This window comes from Monodon monoceros, unplaced genomic scaffold, assembly GCF_005190385.1.
Source record: "Monodon monoceros isolate NGI ecotype Baffin Bay Population unplaced genomic scaffold, NGI_Narwhal_1 Super_Scaffold_5, whole genome shotgun sequence".
Classification (NCBI taxonomy): domain Eukaryota; kingdom Metazoa; phylum Chordata; class Mammalia; order Artiodactyla; family Monodontidae; genus Monodon; species Monodon monoceros.
Genome location: NW_021703782.1, coordinates 90,157,592 through 90,179,375, shown reverse-complemented (window position 1 = coordinate 90,179,375; position 21,784 = coordinate 90,157,592). Strand labels below are relative to the sequence as shown.

The following is a 21,784-nucleotide window of genomic DNA, read 5'->3' as shown; positions in this document are numbered from 1 at the left end:
AGGCCACAACAGTGAGAGGCCCGCGTACCGCAAAAAAAAAAATTAAATTAAATTAACTTTAAAAACTGTTTACTTATTTGCATCTGCCATAAAGATGAAAGAAAATGTTGGTTAATTAAAGAAAACAACCAATTTGGGGAAGAATACATGTTCAAGGTGCTTCCATACCTATCTCATTTAAGTTCTTAAGTAGGTACGTTTTGGTATCCCCATTTTTTATTTTTATTTATTATTTTTAAAAAGTTTTTATTGGAGTATAGTTGATTTAAAGTGCTGCGTTTCCGCTGTACAGCAAAGTGAATCAGCTATACATATACATATATCCACTTCTTTAGATTCTTTTCCCATATAGGTCATTGCAGAGTATCGAGTCGAGTTCCCTGTGATATACAGTAGGTCCCTATTAGTTATCTATTTTATATATAGTAGTATGTATAAAAAATATGGAACATTTCATGAATTTGCATGTCATCCTTGCGCAGGGGCCACGCTAATCTTCTCCGTATCCCATTTTTTATAGATGAAGGAACTAAGACTCAGTTTATGTGACATGCTGTAGATCTTATAGAGAATTTGGCCAATGCACTAATGAGTTTGGGCCCTGCCGTGGCTCTGGATAACTGGGGCGTTAGATATAGTATCTGTGTATTTGGCTGTGCTCACCCCATCTGCTCCAATCAAGCATCCAACCGACCACAAAGTCCCTGAAAAGGGGGCTTCAGAGGACAGTGTCACCCCCACCAAGTTCTACAGCTCTCTCCCCTTCCTTGGCATTCACACCATGACTCCCCCAACTCAGACATGTATCCTCCAAGACAAACAGACAAACAAACCCACTTGAGGGAAGCTCCATCATTTCATCCCCATCCCTATCCTCTTCCTGAATAAGGAAACCTTCAGCATTCTACCTCCAAAGGGTACCTTTTCCAGTTGCAGGGCCCATGCAGTCTTTCTGAGACTCCAACCAAGAAAGGAACAAATGCCACTTACATGTTCCTTGATCCTACTCAAACGTGTCCCCCCAAGGCCTGATAGCACTGGTGCTCCTAGATTTGAGAGAGAAGTACCAAAGGGTGGGCTTCCCTGGTGGCGCAGTGGTTAAGAGTCCGCCTGCCGATGCAGGGGATACGGGTTCGTGCCCAGGTCTGGGAAGATCCCACATGCCGCGGAGCGGCTGGGCCCGTGAGCCATGGCCCCTGAGCCTGCGCGTCTGGAGCCTGTGCTCCGCAGCGGGAGAGGCCACAGCAGTGAGAGGCCCGCGTACCGCAAAAAAAAAAAAAATGTACCAAAGGGAAAAAGAGGTCAATGGGCCCAAGGATGCTCTCAGTCCCTCCGCCCATGCTGTCTGTCCTCTTCTGCACCTCCTCAATCGCTGAATTCACTTCAAAAGGAATAAACAACCTCTGGCTGAACCCTGGAGAAAGCGCATCCTGTTTTACTATAGGAAGAAGGCAAGGTCTTGATTAACTCGTTTTTCTGGCGCTCATCTTTCAGAGACTGGGGCAAAGAACAGAAATAACATTTATATTGGGATTTTAGTTTTCTCAAAAGCCAGCCTCCAGAGTCTGTACTGGACTAGTTTTGGCGATTACACTTCTACACTTCTAAAAATTATAATTTGTATCTACGCTAACATCACGTGGAAGGACAACAGTACGTTCACCATGGTAAACTCACTAAGGCAAGAAGTAGTCGAGGCGGGGTAGTCATTTATGACATCTTAGAAACATCTTCATCAACAACAGTTGAAATAAATGTTTAAGACAAGTTTAAATTTCAGTTACTGAAATTATTAGAGCACTCTAGTTCTTAAGTATTCTAATTAAGTCCTACTTAAATCACACAAACATACTCTATAGTTTTCTTTTTGAGCAAAATACAGGTTTGTCCCACTATCTGAAAGTAGACCACTCCTATGAAACCTTTGGTAAGCTGAACTAGCATGAAGCAAAGAGTATTCCCACTTCATGTTACAGCAGGCACTTCAATTTTACCAAAGACTACACTAGTTCGATAACAGCTTTTTCATAGAAGGGAAAATCTTCTTGGGATTTCTTTTGGTTAGCGAAATGTAGATCTTGAGTAAAAGCTAAGTGGTACTAATGTGAAATTTCAGAAAGTGGGGGAAACCTGTAGTGGATTTTCCTGTTACAACAGAGATAATTTCAACTTTTCTATAATAATATCTTCCTGGAAAATGTGTTTGAAGGGCATATGTCCAAAACTTAACAGTAGTCATATATATTTTGAAGGTGATTATCTAATAAACATATTTCTCTCTCTCTCTCTCTCTCTCTCTCCCTCCCTCCCTCCCTCTCTATCTATCTCCCCTGACGGCTGATGGACACACTGCCTTCCCTCAGGCCCAAGCCACCCAAAGGGCTCCTGGATGAGGCTGGTGCTAGTGCAAGGCCCTGAAGCTTAAGTTTTTTTAGCATCACAGCAAATCTGCCTCCGGGTGTCAAGTTTGCACAGTACCAAAAAAATGATGCAATCTTCTAGCAAAACTTACTAACATTGTTGAACATGATAAGTATATTAATCAATTTGAAATTTCCAATAGCTTACACAGGATGCCTGACCAATCATCTAAGCAAATGGTGACTCCCATGTCTCTCAGGATCAAAGGACAGCCATTCCAGAGGCTAATTCATAACAGATCATACCAGTGCTGAGAAATGTATAAAATTTAAAAATGAAACTGGTTTTCAGAAGTCAATTTTCAACATGCTCCTGTTTTAATCATTAAAATCCCTCAACACAACCCCCGTCCAAATTCAATTGCCTTTTTATTTGAAACATTTCTCATTTTCCTAATATGTAGAGACTTGTGATGACAACCTTGATAGAAATCTAGGACACGGGTGTTTTAAGAGTCCACCAAATCTATAAAGACAGCAGAATCTAGCCCATAATTATCATAACTAATTAGAAAGTCCAGGGTGTTAACATTTTAGAAGCAACAGTTAATATGTAATTTCTATATTGAAATGCTGAAACGTTTAGAAATAAAACAACCAGTGGATCATTTTCCCCTCACTTGATAACTAAATTAAGACAACCTCTTCCACTTTATCAGCCAGAGATCCTGAGGCTGGTGAGGCAGAAGGAGCCACTTATGAAAGTGAAATAAATTCTGACAACACTGCCCTGAACTCTGCAGGCAGGAAACTGTTTCAACTGTCATGCCAGAACTATGAGATAATGGGTATTTCAAAATGTTTGTCCCATCTCAAAACCCAGTCTCACACTAGCATCTTAGCATCCCAGAAAGAAGTTGAAAATGAACTCCACTGCCAGAGAAGCATCTCAACACTTAATTGCCCAGTCTATTAGGTAAGGTATCGGGAAACCCAAGGTATATTACTTTCATTTCTTCTGGCTCATGACTAATTTTATTGGTGCAGCTCAAAATAACTGCAGGGCCTACAAGACCCATGGTGTGCCCACTCAAAGGAGAAGATGCCCTTTAAGCAAAGAGCCTATATCAAAACTAGAGAGGAGAGCGCAGGCATCGGACAGCCGTTTAGAGGTGCTTTAGGGCAAGTTTCAATTCTTAAAAGGCTTTATGTTTAAAGAAGCAGTGAACTCCTTACTAAATATGCCTCATTTCTAGACCTGTTACTCTGAAATTTTATTGATCAAAGTTGAGGAGGCTGCCAGCAGGAAGAGGGTGTTTAATTAAATTGCGAACATTTCCAGGAAGAAAAGTGTGATGCTTAAATTAACTCTCTTCAATTACAACAAAGCCAAGGAAACAAATCCCCTGGGATTACACTGGTGAGTGGTGGGTTTGTCCTAATTCAGCCTCCAGGTGCCTGTGACGGGTGATAAGACGGAAGACCGCTTCCTCTGAGAAGTTGTTTGCAGACTGAGGGATATACTATATAGAGACACGTGTGTGTGTGTGTGTGTGTGTGTGTGTGTCTGTGTGTGTCTGTGTGTGTGTGTGTGTGTGTGTGTTCTTTTCAAAGGTAAATACGTGGGGGGGGGGGGTATGTGCTGCGCCTAAAACTGCTACAGGGAAGGGCAGACATCTGCCAAACCACTACTGCCCCACGCGGGAAACCGGGTCTGGAGAAATAATCCACCATCTCTCTACACGACTCACTTCCCTCCCAGACGCCCCCTTCTGCGGATCAGGGAGAGATCCCCAATGCTGGCCGTCTCGCATCCGTCCAGGGAAACTCAGAAACCAGCTTGCGGGACCCGCTCCCGCGGGCCCACCCCTCCGCCTCGTTCCCCACCGCCTGCAGCCGCCGCTTCGCCTTCCGCCCTCACCGGCCACTAACCCCACCGCTCCCCAGCCCGCCTCGCCTCCCTCAGCGGGCTCTCGGACAGCCCGCTCTCCCGGACGTCCATTCAGTCCCCTGTTCTCCGCTACGATTCTCTAGAATTTCTCAGGGCCGCCAGTATCTCCTAGCTCCTATCCCGGGAAGCGCGTCGCCTCCACCGCGATTTCAGAACACTTGCCCCAGCGCTCACCACCACGATCCGCGCCCTCGACTCCCCACAGTGTCCCCACAAAGGGGGCCAAAGAGTCCTACCCTCCGGCTTTATCCAGGATAAAACACCAGATCCTAATAGCTGGGGTCCCAGCCTCAGGCCGAACTTCCAGGCTCAGCTCGGACCCGGTTCCCCCTCCCTCCGCGCGCAGAAGGGCTGCTCCCTCCTCCTGCAGCAGCTCCCCGGACCCCATTCCAAAAGGTTCCAGCTGGCTGAGAACCCGGCCCTCCTCGGCCTCAGTCTCCCTGCAAAGCTCCTGATTTCTGAAAACGCCCCCAGCGCTACCATCAAAGGAGTCAGGACGCGCGCCCTCTTCTCCAGCTGGAACCGCTGGCTCCATCTACCGCGGCTCCCAGGCCTGGAGAGGCGGCTACCGACCTTTGATTTTTCTCTGCTTTTCCTGTACAGCCCGACTCTGTGTGTGTTTGGCGGAGGGGGTGGGAGGGAGGTGGTATTCCTAAGTTTAGTTTTTAAAGCATATATAAGTGAGTAAGTATTGAATAAAGCAGCCAAAAGCTGGCCCTCCCCCAAACCTAGGAATTCAAAGCCACAGGGTCACAGCCCTTTCCAGCCAGGCCCCCGCCCCGCACACGCTCCACTAGGCAAGGACCATAAAAGCCCTTTAAAGTCCGCGGTGCATCAGAGGGCCTCCCAAGGGACCAATCCCTCTCAAGCCACCCTCTCCCCGCGCGCCCGAGGCCCCAACACCAGGAGGGGGCCCCAGGGACTTGGTTTCCTGGGTCGCCGCGCCTTAGCTTGGACACCCACCTCTGGGCGCCGGACGGAGGCGCTGTCCTCGGCCTCCGATCTAGCGCGGCGCGGCCGCTACCTCCTCCTCGGGGCGTCGGGGAGACTCCGCGGAAAGGCGTTCAGCAGGCCCCGGCTGGGGCGAGCGCATCTGCCGAGAGCCGCGGCCGCTCTGCGCGCGGGAGGGCCGGGAGCGCCGCCCGCCTGCTCCCGGAGCCCGCCCCTTCCCCGCCCCCTTCCCAGCGCCTGGGGCAGAGGTCTGCCCTCCGCTTCCATATCCCCTCCCCAACCACTCGCACCTTCTGTCTGTGGCTTTGGCGAAATCTTGGCACACACTGAGAAACCAAGAAATGAGTGAATGGATAGATTGGAGGGATGGAGGGATGGGGCAAGTGAAGCCGAGTATTTCCTAACTGGGGAGAGGGCACTGTGTCTGGGTACGTGGACCTGTGTTAGCGCACGTGTGGCCGTGTCGGCGTGCGTGCATCTGGACGTGTGCGTTGGTGTATACATACGTGCGTATGAGTGTATATGGAAGTGCGTGGCTGCATGCGCGCCCTCACAAGGCCGGCACCGCTGAGTTCCTATCCGAGGGGTCGAGCTCCCCATCCCTTACCAGCACCAAGGCTGTGTCCGGGTAAGCAGGACCGCTGGGAGCCGGTGGGAGACGCGTCTTTGTGTGTTTTGGGCCTCTCCGTGACGTGGTCCAGAGGCTGAGGGACAGGGATGCTTCTGGTTCACTGGCTCTCCAGAGCCTTCATGCTGCCCTCCCTGTTGTGGCAGCTGGTGGCTTGGTGTCAGAGCTCGCGTGTTAACAAAGCCAGCGGTGGGGAAGGAGGCAGCTGATGCACCGCGTGGGGCTGGATCCGGCGGGCGGCCGGCCATCCCCCACTCCCAAGCTGTCTGAAATTTCAGCTTGTAATCCCCTCCCCCGCCATGAATATTTAAATAATGTTAATGACCCTCTGAAGATGGACCTTCTAGAAATCCTGGGAGGACACACACAGAAACACCTCACACAGAAAAGAGTATTTTTACAACCAAGGTGTTCTATGCGGAGGAAATATAACCATGATATGTAGTCAGATTTCTTGAATTCAACTTTCCACTAGGCATGATCAAGGTTTTCATTTCCCAGTGATTCTCCCTCTCCACCTCTGCAAGTCAGAGCCCCTTGCTCCCCTAGTTTCCATCCTCTGTTGGCCTGCTTTTTTTCTGAACCGCTGGCCAAAATCCCGGGGTCCTCTTCTGAGAATCAATTCTGCCTGCCACACACAGCAGGGAAAGACAACTGCCAGGGACCTTGATTTCCCATACAAGAAACGGTAACACGGGGACCTGTCCAGAAAGCCTGTCCAGCTAAAGACATTAAAAATAGCATCAACCCCGGAAAAGGCTTCTTGACTGTCTGAAGGCTTATTCACACCTTCACCAAAGGGGAGGTGGGGATGCAGTGAAGGCTACAATGGAGACCTCAGCGGTTCTCCTCAGGGTTCCTGAAAATCTATAGGCTTCTTTTTCTTGGCATTTAGGAATTGTTTCACCAGGCTTTTTGCATGTTTGTCTCTTACACTATTGAATTTCAACAGAATTTACTGACCAGTGGTTGGAGATTACAGAGTTTTAGCCTCAGTCAATCCCTTTCTTTCCTTTTCTTTTCTTTCTTCCTTTCCTCCTTCCTTCCTTCCTTTCTCTCTTTCTTTCAGCTCTTCGTGGCACTAACCTGAGTTAAATATTTGGGTGCCCTACATTGTGATCTATTTTTAACATTTTAATAGCATGTGAAAACTCACATTGAAATGAGCATGTCTGGGGACACTTATTTATTTATATGGACCATAGACTCTTCAAGGAAAAATTCTAAACTTACAGCAGAGGTGAGATTTTTATAAGCAGTATTAGGGCAAGTGCATCATCACTTTCTTCCTATATTCCTAAATTAGAATGTATCATTTACCAGTCAAATTTGTTTCCTTATTAGAAATAGTACAGCAATTCTGAATTCTTTCCGAAAGCAATGTCAGTGTTAATATTACTGTAATATTATTTTTAAATATGAATTAATTAATGCTAATTTTCTGTTAATTTTAAAGTTCTGGCATATTCTACAGAAAACTACTGGGTATATTAATTTAGGAAAAGTACATGTTCAATAGATATTAATTTACAAGAACATTTCCTTTTCTTTCATCTTATAAGATATTAAAGAGGAAGCCATGATTAAGCTACACTTTTTTAAAATGAGAGGCTTGGTACATACCAGGGATCAGAAATATTTGTTTAATTTGTTCAATGAAATCAATGCAAGGGTATGAACATCTGCATGTGAAAGTAAAAACTGTTTTCAATTAACATTTATTTCCCCCTAGGTCAGCGGTTCTCAACCAAGGGTGATTTGATGCTTCCCTCCCACCGCCCCCCCCCACCCACCCACCCAGACATTTTGGAAATGTCTGAAGACATTTTTGATTGTCATATTGTCATAATAGGGGTGGGGTGCTACTGACGTCTAACGGTTAGAGGCCAGGGATGTTGCTAAATATACTGAAGGGTATGGTACAGTCCCACAACAACAAAGGATCGTTGTATCCCAAATGTCAAGAGTGCCGATGTTGAGATATCTTGCCCTGGACCCAAAGCCAGGACTAAGGACCACAGATATCAGGACCATGTCTGCATTTATTAAAAATGCAAATTCCTGGGCTCCACCTTTACCTACTAAGTCAGAATCTCTGGGGGCAGGACCAGGGAAACTGTTTTAACAGCTCCTAGGTGATTCTTAAGAACATGAAAGTATAAGAAACACTGGAGGGCTTCCCTGGTGGCACAGTGGTTAAGAATCCGCCTGCCAATGCAGGGGACACGGGTTCGAGCCCTGGACCGGGAAGATCCCACATGCCGCGAAGCAACTAAGCCCGTGTGCCGCAGCTACCGAGCCTGCACTCCAGAACCTGTGAGCCACAACTCCTGAAGCCCAGGCGCCTAGAGCCCGTGCTCTGCAACAAGAGAAGCCACCACAGTGAGAAGCCCGCGAACCACAACAAAGAGTAGCCCCCTGCTCACCGCAACTAGAGAAAGCCTGCGCACAGCAACAAAGACCCAATAAATAATAAAATAAATAAATTTTAAAAAAAACACTGGAGATGGGAAAGGCTGGCTTCTTACCCAGTGCATGCTTATGGGCTCATCACACTGTATGTGTCTTAACATGATAATGGTTATTAGAGCTGAGAATATTTTATGAAATATATAGGCTCCTTGATCCATGTAAGAAGCACTTATGAAGCAAATAAAGGGCTACTGATTCTGCGAAGACAAACAAACATAGCTGGGATATGAAAATGTTAAACACTCCCTACACCATTTAGGACACAACGCCTTCTATGGAAATGTTGCTTGGCAAGAGGGGAGGTCATGATTTTTTTTTCCCCTATGGCCTAAGTGTACATTTTTGCTTATGTTGCCTGCCCATTTTAAATGGTGCCCCTGAGCAAGAGTGGCCTCCAGGGGACATAAGAAATAGAATGTACTTACTAGAGAAACACCAAAAGTAAAGGTTGAGTTTATGGGAAAGAAGTCAGCCTAGACACAGGTTGACAGAGCCTCTTCTTCCTGCCCAAGCTTAGAGAAGAATAGAAGCTGAAAGAAAGACCCATGAGTTGCTCAGAGAGCTGATCTGAAAACCCAAAGAAGGGGCCAAGACTGGTCAATCATAAAGAATTTGCCATTTCTTCCTTCTGGCAAGGAGAAAGACCAAAAAGCATCAGCTGGGTATACTCCTCAAGTACTAAATGTGTCCTACAGAAAATAAAGGCTTGCTAGAAAAAAAAGAGTAAGAATAAGATGGAAAAGCAAAGAAAACCAGCACCAAGAAGGCTGGCCCCCATCAGACCAATAGCCTTAGATCTGTTGGGCTTTCCCAGCAAGTACCAGGTAAAGTCATTGGAAAGTTAGGAACAATCCCAATCCCAAGGGCATCCCCATGGGACCAGATGCACCACTGCAAATCTAAGAGAAGAAACAAACGGGGAAATATTTGCAACATATATAACAACAGGTTACTATCTCTAATATGCAAAGAGTTCTTACAAATCAATATGAAAATTGAAGAAAATTACCAACTATCTGATTGAAAAAAACAAACTAGTCATTTATAGATAAGTAATTATAACTGGCCATTGAACTTAGGAAAAGATGCCGAAACTCTTTCTGATTAAAAATAAAAAATGCAGGGCTTCCCTGGTGGCACAGTGGTTGAGAGTCCACCTGCCGATGCAGGGGACACGGGTTCGTGCTCCGGTCCGGGAAGATCCCACATGCCGCAGAGCGGCTGGGCCTGTGAGCCATGGCCGCTGAGCCTGCACGTCCGGAGCCTGTGCTCCGCAGCGGGAGAGGCCACAGCAGTGAGAGGCCCGCGTACCGCAAAAAAAAAAAAAAAAAAAAAAAGGCACTGAAAATACTGGAATAACATATTTTGCCTATATCAGTAAATACATAAAATACAAATATTATCTATCATTGGTGAGAGAATGATGAAAATTAAGTATTGAACACTGTTGAAGGGAATGTAAACTGATGTTAATAAATTGGTAAATTCGTTATACAATTTGGTGATATCTCTTAAAATTAAAAAAAATGCTTATACACTTGAATTTGCAATTCACTTTTGGAATTCAGAAGGTTATAAGATCTGCGAGTCAGAAGAAGACTGAAGTGGTAGGGAGGAGTCAGTGAATAAGAAATTCCTGATCACAGAATGGCCAAAATAAAGAGACTGTTTAATATAAACTTTTAAAATTGCTTGCTGTGCAATGTTGTGATGTAAGTACTTCAGGTAACCCCTAGACCTCTGATAACAGTATTTGTTCGGAGAACCAAAGGCAAGGGGCTAATATATGGCTTGGTGCAGACTGGATATCACACAAGAAGGATGTGAGATTAATAATTCAGACAAGATGGGAAATCAGAACAAGAAGTGACCAGGAGAACTAATTCCATCCCACCGGAGTTAACCACTTGAGTTAAAAGTCCATAAAAATGGGCTTCCCTGGTGGCGCAGTGGTTGAGAGTCCACCTGCCGACGCAGGGGACACGGGTTCGTGCCCTGGTCCGGGAAGATCCCACATGCCGCTCCTGGCTGCTGAGCCTGCGCGTCCGGAGCCTGTGCTCTGCAACGGGAGAGGCCACAACAGTGAGAGGCCTGCGTACCGCAAAAAAACACACAAAAAAACAACATAAAAAAATCCATAAAAATAGCGGGGTGGGCACTGGACTACCTCTAACACTTTGTGGGTAAGGGTCCAAGTAATTTTAATTTAAATATAAAAGGAATAATTTTCCCCTGAAAGCTGTGGGACTTGGGATAGCCAGCCAACAAACTCCTAGGACGCACACAGATCTTTGGCTTATTTTCTGATTCTGGTAGTGGTTTTACCCTATTCATCTTGGATGTTTTGTTTGTTTATGGATTTCCCACTTAAGACATTTCTCCACTGATCTCTGATTTTTATAAAAGGGCAAAAACGTCATCTCTAGATAATTGTAAGGAATGATGCTTACATCCTTGGCTTTTCCATAGAAGAGATATTTCATCCATAGACTGTTTTAACCATCAACTTTCTGAATGAATGCACAACATATAAGACAGGATATGGACTGTTTGTTCTGACTTATAGTTGTTTTATCAAATTAAAAACACTCTTCTCAAAACCATCTCTTCTCTGGTATCAAGTCTGGTTTCTGAGTGATGGTCAGCTCTTAAAATTTTGAGTATCAGTGTTTCCCAAGCTAGCCCACGTTGAGAGTAGCTGGAAAACTGGAGGGAAAAAAAAAAAAAAAAGCCTGGGTTAATTTCCCTAGAAGATCTGGGGCTCAGGAATCTATATTTGTTTAAGCCTCTCACATGATTCTATGACATAGCCTGGTCTGGGACCCACTTGGGGTGGACACAATTATCTTTAGGCAGGGGAAGGAGAGAGCAAGTGAACACAGAGACAAGGATGGCTGTCACATGAGGACACTTGGCTCTGGGACCATGTTTACTCCCGTTCTTGGCCTAGTTTGTGGCTGCCTGCCTTTCCTTCATTTCCTCTCCAGGATCTCCAGCTTCCTGTGCCCGAGTAAGTTCCTTTCCAGCCTGTTCCACATATACTTCCTTTCCCTGCATCCTCACACTTGGCCTCTCCTTTGCCAAATCCTCTAACACAAGGAAATGGTGACCTGATGACATTCACCCCAATGCTTGAGACTCTTTTTTCAAAAGACTTTTAAAAACACTCCAAAGAAACATTCCAAAACCCAAGCAACTTTTGCCCATCTAACTGCTTTCATTTTGTCCCACATTATAGCTGGACTGTGCCTTCTCTACATGGACAAAGGGACAGTGTGCATCCAGATTGCCCCTTGTAATATACATGTAAAGGTACCATTATAAAGTGCAAGTCATACAGTGTTCCAGACTAAAATCATCAATGAAATGCAGCAACATGGAAGCTGCTTGTTGGAAAGGATGCAGAAAAAAAGCTACATGTGCAGGGGAAAGGCAGGGTGGGGAAGGGAGAGAGAGCACAGACGACAGAGTCCCGCTGTGAGGGAAGCAAGAAGGCACAGGAAGGCCACGTGGGACCACTATGCGCTCCACCTTCCTCTTTACAGAGGCCTCAAAGCTTAAGTGTTAATGAGAAGAATGTACTGGTGTAATACTTTGGTAATTAACAACAAAGCCCGGAGGCTCAAGTTCTTTGTTTCCTGGCTGGGAATTTTATCTCATTTAACAACTGAAGCATTTAAAAAATCTAGTAAACACTCTGGAGTTCATGCCCTAATGGAGACACAGCGTGGAACAAGGTGCTTTTAAGGCACGGCATCACAAACACAAAGTCTGCTAAATATACTTGGAATGTACGGGAAGGGACCCAGCCTGTTCACAGACACGACGATGGGAGCAGTGCCCCCAGTGCGGAAGGCAGTTTCTGTTGAGTAAATCCAGTGAGTTCGCTTCTCATTAGCGATCCGTGTTTTATTTTATTTATTTATTTATTTTTGGCTGCACCACGAGGCTTGCGGGATCTTAGTTCCCCAGACCAGGGATGGAACCTGGGGCCTCAGCAGTGAAAGCGCTGAGTTCTAACCACTGGACGGCCAGGGAATTCCCAGCGATCTGTGTTCTAAATACAAAACTACCTTTCTTTCTGGCGATACTTAATTCCTTTTCAGCTTAGGTAACATGAGAATGATTTTTTAGTTTTTAAAAAATGGGACCGTAACATTTTCCCAGTCATGCTCAAGTGTTTTCCTCAGAACTCTTAATTACAGGCTGTTAATTTATGGAAAGAACCATAAGGATATTCAGTACTATTAGGGGAAACTTGACATTTTAAACTTTAATAATTCTGATCATCAGAGAGGGGTGGCCTTTGCAGTAAGTAGTCTCTGACTTACTGGTCAAGTATTTTAATATTGAGAACAACCCAACAAGACAGTAGGCTTTTTCCTTCTACGATACTGAATATATTAAATTACTTATCCAGGCGTGAAGGTAAGTTCACTGAATATGATGGGGGAATACTCTGAAGGCAGTCTGAGTTTATCTACACAGAGTAAGTTACTTAAGTAACAATGAAGATTATAAAATGTTAAAGACCATTTAGGTATGGAGAATAATAATGGCTTCTTCTACAGCATATTAAAAGCTTCTGTTGGGAGGGGACCATGACCTATGTAAAATCACTTTAGAAACCATAACAGCTTATGATAAAGTCAACTAAAGCATAAAAACCCACATAATCTGTGAAGAGCCTCTGACTCCTCAAGTAAAGGCCTTTGCCTTCTCTCCTGCTTCTTTTCCTTCTCCCTCTCCTCCTTTCTCTCTTCTTTTTCTTTTTTTTTAAATTGCTTTTTTGGCATATAGTTGATTTACAATGTTGTGTTAGTTTCTGCTGTACAACGAAGTGAATCAGCCATATGTATACATACATCCACTCTCTTCTAGACTCCATTCCAATATAGGTCATTACAGAGCACCGAATAGAGTTCCCTGTATACAGTAGGTTCTTATTAGTTATCTTTTATATATCGTACTGTGTATATGTCAATCCCAATCTCCCTCCTTTGTCTTCTTTTCCCCTTCCTTCCTTCCTTCCCTCCCTCCCTGCTTTCCTTCCTCCCTTCCCTCCTAGTTCCTTTTCTTTTTAGACCACAGCCTAGTAAATTTTAGGAGCAGGCACTGCAAACTCAAATACCTTCCAAAGCCAGACTATAGAAATAGTTTGTGACTCCTGTGAAGGACTGCTAATTAATTTATAGACTGACCGAGATAAGATAGGCCAGCACGAACAGAGAACTGTGCGTTTAGACAGATGGCTGCCACTGCTTCTGTTTTATATCAGGCATTTTCTTAACTTGCTTGGGATGAGTGAGGGCATATCCAAATGTCAGACAAATGAGAATTAGAGCTAGGAGGCACATCACGTCACCCCAGCCACGTTCCTCGTTTTACAGTATAGCGAAGTGTCAGTGAAATCCAGGGCCTCTGGAGCTAAAGACCAGGGTTCGAATCCTGGTCTGTCATTTATCAGCTGTGTGACCTTGGGAAAGTTGCTCAGCATCTCCATCTCTCCGAATCCTCACCTAGAAAAGGCAGATCATGAGAACATCTACCTGCAGTGTCACATCTACAATATGACTGTTGTGAGTGTAAAATGAGACCATCCATGTAAAGCTGTAAGCCCAAGGCCAGCTACAATGTTAGTTGTTATCAGTGAAAGCAACTGAATCCTAGAAGGGGGATGGGACTTACACAAAACCACCAGGCAAAATTGGGTCAAGGTCAGGACTCAGACTCAGGCCTGCTCACTCTTAGGTCAGGGCTAATTTCTTTGCTATAAGCTTGCTTTCTTTGGTATTTTTGTCATTTCTAAAGAAAACAATAAACAACAATTACATGGCATGATGAGTGAAAGCTCTGGTTAATTTGGTTTTAAGGCCAGAGTCATATCTATGACCCACCTCTGGCCAGACAAGTGCAGAAGCAGTGGTTACCATCTGTATAGGCAGGATGGTTGTGCTGTCAGTATGGTTACGTGCCCACCATCTCTATCACAATATCCTAGAAATATTTCCCTCTCAGCCTTTTGCCTTGGAGTTTTGCTTTGAGTTCTGTTAAAGTCTCCAGCCCGTTCTCAATATTCTGGAATATTCTGCAGACAGAGGATGCTGCCACAGACCTGAATATCACAGAGGGGAAGTGAAGCCTTCATGCAGACATGCATGTGTGCTGTGGTTTGCGGCCACTCTCTGGAGGGGGTCCCTGCTAGGCACTGTATCCAGAGTGCTTGGTTCCTACAAGATGGGGGCACCATCTTACCCCAGGGCAGCGCCCTGCCAGGGAGAAATGAGCCCTCACTGCTCCCCTCCCCTTCCAGCCTTAGCTCTACCTTCTGCTTTCATTTACTCTGGGTCGGTATCACTCAGTCGGCCCTGGATCCACCAGTTATTTCGCCCATTCTAGTCACATTCTGCTCTTTACCTAGAAAGCCCTTCTTACCAGTCAAGGCCTATTTGACTCCCCGGCTTCAAGCCTGCCCCCAAGGCTGCTGTTTCCAGGGGCTCCATCCACAACCTTCTTCCCCACTGCCATTATCCTGACCCTCCCCTTGACAGAGGCACTCTATCCAGGGCAGCCTAGAGTCTTACCTCAGGTTCAGCATCTTCCCTTGAACACCCATCAAACACACATGCTCCAACCCAACTGCTTACTAACCTCCCCTCACTCATCTGCCCTGTATTTCCTGACTCAAGGGTCCCACAGTCCCCGTGGTCACTCGCCCTCTTCCTCACTGTGGTCAAGCTATTCTGGCCCCTGTTACTGTCCCCACTGCCCCTTCACAGGTCACTCCTCCTTTCCCACCTGGACTATTCAGTGGCCTCTTAGCAGATCTCCCTGCCCTTGGCCTCTCCCCATTTCCTGACCACCTTTCACAATGCATCTGAGTTAGCTTCCCAAACCAGTCTCCAATGACTCCTCTTGCCAAAATGGAGATTCCCTGTCACTCATCCACTCAACAGATTATTTATTAAGATTCTCCCAGGTGTGAGGCCCCATTGCAGGTGCCAGGGATGTGGCAGTGAGCAGTCAAGTGCTTTCTCTCATCCTCAAGCCACTGGGCCTGGAGGTGGGATGGGTGTTCTTGTTCTTTACTGCTTCTTCCAGACTACTGTCCTCCTTTCTCAATATAAAATCCCCCTCCCTCATTACCTGAAGATCTTAGCATCTGTCACTCTCTCCAACATTCTCATTATAAGTCTTAATGATTATAACACCCATGTGGATAAGTCTTTGAATATCCTGGCCTCTTAGTTTTTTAGTTTTTAAAAAATAACTATTATTGGGACTTCCCTGGTGGTCCAGTGGTTAAGACTCCGAGCGTCCATTGCCGGGGCATGGGTTCGATCCCTGGTGGGGGAACTAAGATCCTGCATGCCGCGAGGTGCAGCCAAAAAAATCCATAAATAAATAAATAATAAATTTTAAAAAATAACTGTTATTGTCTTCCTACTTCAGCCATCCAGTTCCATGGTCCCATCCTAGACCTTGTAATTACCAATAACCGTGCACCCTTCATAATCTCAGTTTCAAACATCCTGTTATCTAACCACCACTCTTTCTTTTTAAAAAAAAAATTTATTTATTTATTTTTGGCTGCACTGGGTCTTCGTTGCTGCGTGGGGGCTTTCTGTAGTTGCGGCGAGCAGGGGCCACTCTTCCTTGCAGTGTGTGGGCTTCTCATTGTGGTGGCTTCTCTTGTTGCGGAGCATGGGATCTAGGCATGTGGGCTTCAGTAGTTGTGGCTCGCAGGATCAGTAATTGTGGTGTACGGGCTTCGCTGCTCTGAGGCATGTGATATCTTCCCAGGCCAGGGCTCAAAATCATGTCCCTTGCATTGGCAGGCGGATTCTTAACCACTGTGCCACCAGGGAAGTCCCACACTCTTTCTACTACTATGCCGACTCCAATAATTCTCCAATCCCATGACCAAGGCTAATCCAATGATTCCATTATGCATCATTGTTCCTCATCCCTCCTGGTCTCATTCTTTCTGTAGCTTAGATTCCACGGTCCATCCCTTGTGTATGCTCTCAACTCGTTTGTCTGTCTCTCCCTTTGCCATATTCACCCTGTAATCAGTAACCCCAGATCATTCCAACTCTTGGTCCGTTCCACATCTGCATTCAACACTGACATGATTAGACAAATACATACAACCACCTGGCCAGTCTCACTTTAAATTGATGACTGCTTCCTTTAAGAGGTGCCTGGAGATTCTATTTACATTTCCCCAGTCCATTCATTCCCCTGCTCTGGCGATGACTAGGTACACCTTCTCCTTTTCCCTTATACACTTCTTGCTCCATGTCACTGTCATCTGATGTCCTGGCTTCCCATCTCACTGAGTAAGAAGAGGCAATGAGAAGATGGCCTTCCCTCTTGTGACTATGAGCACATGCCCCTGACCCTAGCTAAGGCCATCTCCTCCATTTGCAGTGGATCCCGTCCCTCCTTACCCCTTCCAGGACATTACTCCCCCAACTGTATCCTCTCCTGCAACATAAATTTTCTCTCACCTCATAAGGTCTACTGTGATCTCTCCCACTTTAAAAACAAACAAACAAGAAAACCAAAAAAAAAAAAACCTTCTCTTAACTCTACAGCCTTCTGCAGCTACCGCCTCAATTTTCTATTCCCCCTTAGATCAAACATATTTAAAAGAGAGAGTTCTACTTATTGTCTCCATTTCCTGCCCCCATCACCCTCATTCTTTCTTTTGTCCTCGTTGCCCCACCGACAGAGCATTGGTCACAGACAACATGACCTCTCCAGGCTGCCAAACCCAATGATCATTTCTCAGAACTCATCTTACTCGACCTTTCAGCAGGATTTGACACAGATGTTCGGTCACTCCTTTTTGAACTACCTCCTTCATTTGGCTTCCCAAATACTCCTCTCTCCTGGTTCCTCACAGACCTCACTAGCCATTCTTTCTTGGTCTCCTTTTTTTCCTCATCTTCCAAATCTTTAATATAGGCTGATCCAGGACTAGGGCCTCAACTCCTTCTTTCCTTCTGTCCCTCTGTGATCTCATCCTGTCTTGTGGCTATGTACTGATGAGTCCCAGATTTCTATCTCAGCCTGCCCTCTGCCTGAACTCCAGACTCACACCTGACCTCTCCACTTGGATGACTAGAAGTCATCTTAAACTTAACAAGTGCCCAGAAAATTCTTAATTTCCTCCCCAAATCTGCTCCTCCCATAGTCTTGCCCACCTGGTTAAAGACAGACTCCATTCTTCCAGCCACAACCGTGTCACTCCCATCTGACAATATTCTGATTTATTTTTCTCCAAAGCACTTATCATTGTCTTTCATATAATATACCTGCTTGTTTGTTTCTTGTCTATCTCCCCTTACTAAAAAGTAACCTACATGCATACAGGATTATAGTCTCTTTAGTTAATTTCTAGATGCCCACAGCTTGGCATAGAGTAGGTGCTAATTAAAATTTGTTGAATAAATGAAAAAATGTGTTCATGGAGCTTACATCCTAATACAGTGTGAAGAATGGGGAAAGATAAAAAAAAAACAAGGGAAAAGAATGCCAGATAATATGAAATAAGATAACAGGATAGAAAATCAAAGGTCAGTTGAATTAACACATGTAGCTATTAGAAATATATTATTGTCAGGAGGTGGTAATTGTTCTAAAGAAAAATAAGGCAGGGGAAAGGGATGACATTGATGGCCCACTGGGAGTGGGTACTATTTTATACAGTATGGTCAAGAAGAGACTCCTTAATGAGGTGACATTTGAGCAGAGAACTGGAAAAAGGAGTGAGCCATGAGATATTGAAGGGAAAAGCATTTCAGCTCAGGAAACAGCAGCTGTGGCAACACTGACCAACCACGTGTAGAGCAGCCAGGAGGCCTTCACAGCTGAGGAGGGGTAGATGAGGGGAGGGTGGCAGTGAGTGAGCTCAGAAAGAAAGCAGGCCAGGCCAAATCATGAGGACCCCACAAGCCTTGATAAGGATTTGGGATTATTTTTTTCTTGAATAAGATGTAAAGCCACTCATTTATTTTAAGCAGATAAATGACAAGTTGTTTTAAAGATCACTGTGGCTGCTACTATATAAGGTCTGTACTACAGGCGGGAAAAGGAGTAGCCAGGAGACCACTTAGAAGCTATTGTAGTAATCTTGGCAAGAGGTGACAATAGCTTAAACTAGGATGGTCATGGTACAGTGGTGATAGTCATGGTGGAATCAGATTCTAGACATAATTGGGAGAAGAAGACGCACCAGGCACATGGCAGGAAGCATCGCACTTACAAGACATTCAATAGCTATTTATATGCATGCGCATATACTTCTTATTCTCATTACAATAAAGTGTTCTTTTTAAATTCAAAAAATCCCCATTTGATTATTTTTCTAAGAAATTTCTTTTCAACAAAATACCAACTCACCAAAACAGACTTCTGAAGTACATTGGGTAAAGTAGTTCCTGAACTTTAGGTAAAAAAATTGCACTTTTGAAACACTAAACAAACTAGATTGTCCCATAAGATGATTTCCAAGAAGAATTTAGTGTTTCATATGCAAGGACCACACTGACCCTTAAATTTCTAACATTTATCATGGGTGAGTTCAACTGGCCTTTTTTTTTCTGCTATTATCTGTAAAAATAGCTCTTTTCAGATACGTCACTTACACAAAGAATGTGTGGCTTGAAAGTTATTGATTGGGAAAGCAGACTCATGCCTTTTCTTTGCTATGGATCTGAACTCCAAGGAAATGGCTGGTTGTGAAGGTAACTGGCTCAGCATCACCTGAGAAAAGGACAAGCATGTGTGGATGATAGGCAGGAGGTGGTCCGGAGTCATGGGTAGGAGGATGTGCTCTGGGGGCCAAACCCTTAGTCCTCCACTGATTCTGGGTGGGACCTTTCACAGGTGACTTTACCTCCCTGTGTCTCAGTTTCAGCTTCCTAGCCTTTAAAATGGAGACAATTACATAGTATCTATATCATGGGTTTGTGGTGAGCACTGGTTGAGTTAATGCTTACAGAGACCAAAGAACCCACCATTTAGATTCTCAGTAGATGGTAGCTATTTGTTATTATTCATCTATGCTGGTCTGCTGCTCTGTAACTGCCCTGGGGCCAGTCCAAAGAGCCAGATCAGTCTTAGCTCAGAAGGGTTCTTGACTAATGCCTTCTCCTGGGGGATTATAGCTATTTAGCTATTTTCCTATCATTAATTTTTTTTATTGAAGTAGAGTTGATTTACAATGATTCAGGTGTATAACAAAGTGATTCAGTTATATATATATATATATATATAATTTTTTAAGAGTTTTTTCCATTATAGGCTATTATGAGATATTGAGGGCTTCCCTGGTGGCTCAGTGGTTAAGAATCCGCCTGCCAATGCAGGGGACATGGGTTTGAGCCCTGGTCCGGGAAGATCCCACATGCCGCAGAGCAACTAAGCCCGTGCACCATGACTACTGAGCCTGCACTCTAGAGCCCGCGAGCCACAATTACTGAAGCCCACGCGCCTACAGCCCGTGCTCCGCAATGAGAAGCCCACGCGCTGCAACGAAGAGTAGCCCCTGCTCGCTGCAACTACAGAAAAGCCCGAGTGCAGCAACAAAGACCCAACGCAGCCAAAAATAAAATAAATAAAAATTTTAAAAAGGTATTGAATATAGTTCCCTGTGCTATACAGTAGGTCCTTGTTGTTTATTTTATATACAGTAGTGTGTATCTGTTAATCTCAGATTCCCAATTTATCCCTCCCCCCTTTCCACTTTGGTAACCATAAGTTTGTTTTCTGTGTCTGTGAATTTATTTGTTTTGTAAATAAGTTCATTTGTATTATTTTTTTAGGTTCCACATATAAGCAATATCATATGTCTTTGTCAGTCCTGTCATTAAATTTTAATTAAAATAACCTCCCATTTATTAAAGAAATACTCATTGTATGGAAAGCAATAAACTGTGGGCTGTGGAATATTACAGACCTAGGACTGATTCCTGTCTCCACTCCTACAGATTTTGTGACCTTGGGAAAATCACCTTTTCAGAGCGTGGAGCTCTTCAAATAAACAAAACAAGGGTCCCTCTTTCACGGTGCAGTTGTGAGTGTTAAGTGAAATAATATAGTGTCTGACCCTTAGTGAATGCTGGGAAAAAGAAAGGGAGTGAATGGGGAGGGAAGGAATGAGGAAGGAAGTAAGGAAGGAAGGGAAGGAGGAAGGAAAAAGAGAAGAAGAGAGGGAAGAAGAGAAGAAACGAGGGTGAGAAAAGAAAATAGGAAGGGTGGGTCAAAGACTATTATAGGATAAGAAAGTTTGATAAAATCCGTATGGAGGAAAAAGATTTATTTTAATAAACTGTCAAATACTATGAAAAATGCTTAGAAACAGGATGCATATTTTTGTTTGAAAAAGAAAAATATTCTTTGCCTCTTTTGCAATGCCTTTTCTCTTAAGAGGGCTTTTCCTATGTCATTCATGGGATAAACTTGGAAATTTTTCTCATATTTGGGTTTTCTTCATCTTTTTTTTGTAGGAACCAACATATATAAAACACATTAAGAATAATAAAAATAATAATTCTTCCTGGATGTTTGTCTATTTCTCAACTTAAGCTTTTCATTTTCAAAATTTCCAAAGGATTTATTGCCATAAATTTGAAAAATCACCCTCAGAATTTGAACGTGTTTAGATACAGTACACCACACGTAAGAACATGCAACATAACAATAAGTTTTTTTTTTTTTAAACCTAAAAGTTAAGAAATGCTGTATAACAGAAATACACATATCTTAGGAAAAACTAAAAGAAACAGCTCCAAGCTCAGGCGTGGTGGGTATAGTGGTCTCCTAATAAATATTGCAGGACATCCGTAGGCTGAATTTCTCCAGATTCAAAGAAAGGTCTATTTATTCACTGTCAGCCCAGCTTCCCTTATTTATTGAAGAGCCAGTCTGTTTTTATCAAATTCATGAATCACTGCAGTCGAATGATAATGAAATGTAATCAGAATGTTGATAGGATGTAAACCCAAGGGCAAGCCTGAAAAACAACCACATCTCCGGGATGAAAATCTGATCTTATCCCACCAGTTAAACTCCAGTTTTGCATTTGAAGAACAAATACAAACAGAACTACATAAAAGCTCCCTTATTGATCAGGGGCTGTGAGACCTACTTTATCTGTTTGCATAAGAGCATCACCATTTTGTTCTACCAGGGGAAGCAGTACGACATAGTTAAGAACAAGGGCTGGGAAAAAAAAAAAAAAAAAAAAAAAAAAAAGATCAAGGGCTGCCTGGTTAGATCTGGGCTCTGAAACTCTGCTGTGTGTTTTTGGACAAGATACTTTGTGTCTCTGTACCTTTTCTTCCTCTGTAAGTTGGAAATACTCATGGTACCCATCTCATACGGTTGTGTAAGAATTAAATAATACCCTAA

The 21,784-nt window shown here is 44.1% G+C and overlaps 1 protein-coding gene and 1 pseudogene across 10 annotated transcripts in view; both read right to left on the bottom strand.

Annotated features, from left to right (window-relative positions):
• LOC114884001 (A-kinase anchor protein 2) overlaps window positions 1–21,784 on the bottom strand; it is a 495,611-nt gene that overhangs the window by 107,161 nt on the left and 366,666 nt on the right. The window contains exon 1 of one of the 10 annotated variants that reach the window (XM_029202423.1): window positions 5,275–5,418. The exons of 8 other annotated variants lie outside the window; for them this stretch is intronic. The gene's annotated coding sequence lies outside the window, so the exon portion shown is untranslated. Of the gene's footprint in view, window positions 1–5,274; window positions 5,419–21,784 lie in introns of those variants that run through there. One more of the 10 variants, XM_029202424.1, reaches the window with a different exon arrangement.
• On the bottom strand, window positions 438–538 carry LOC114884919 (annotated as a pseudogene).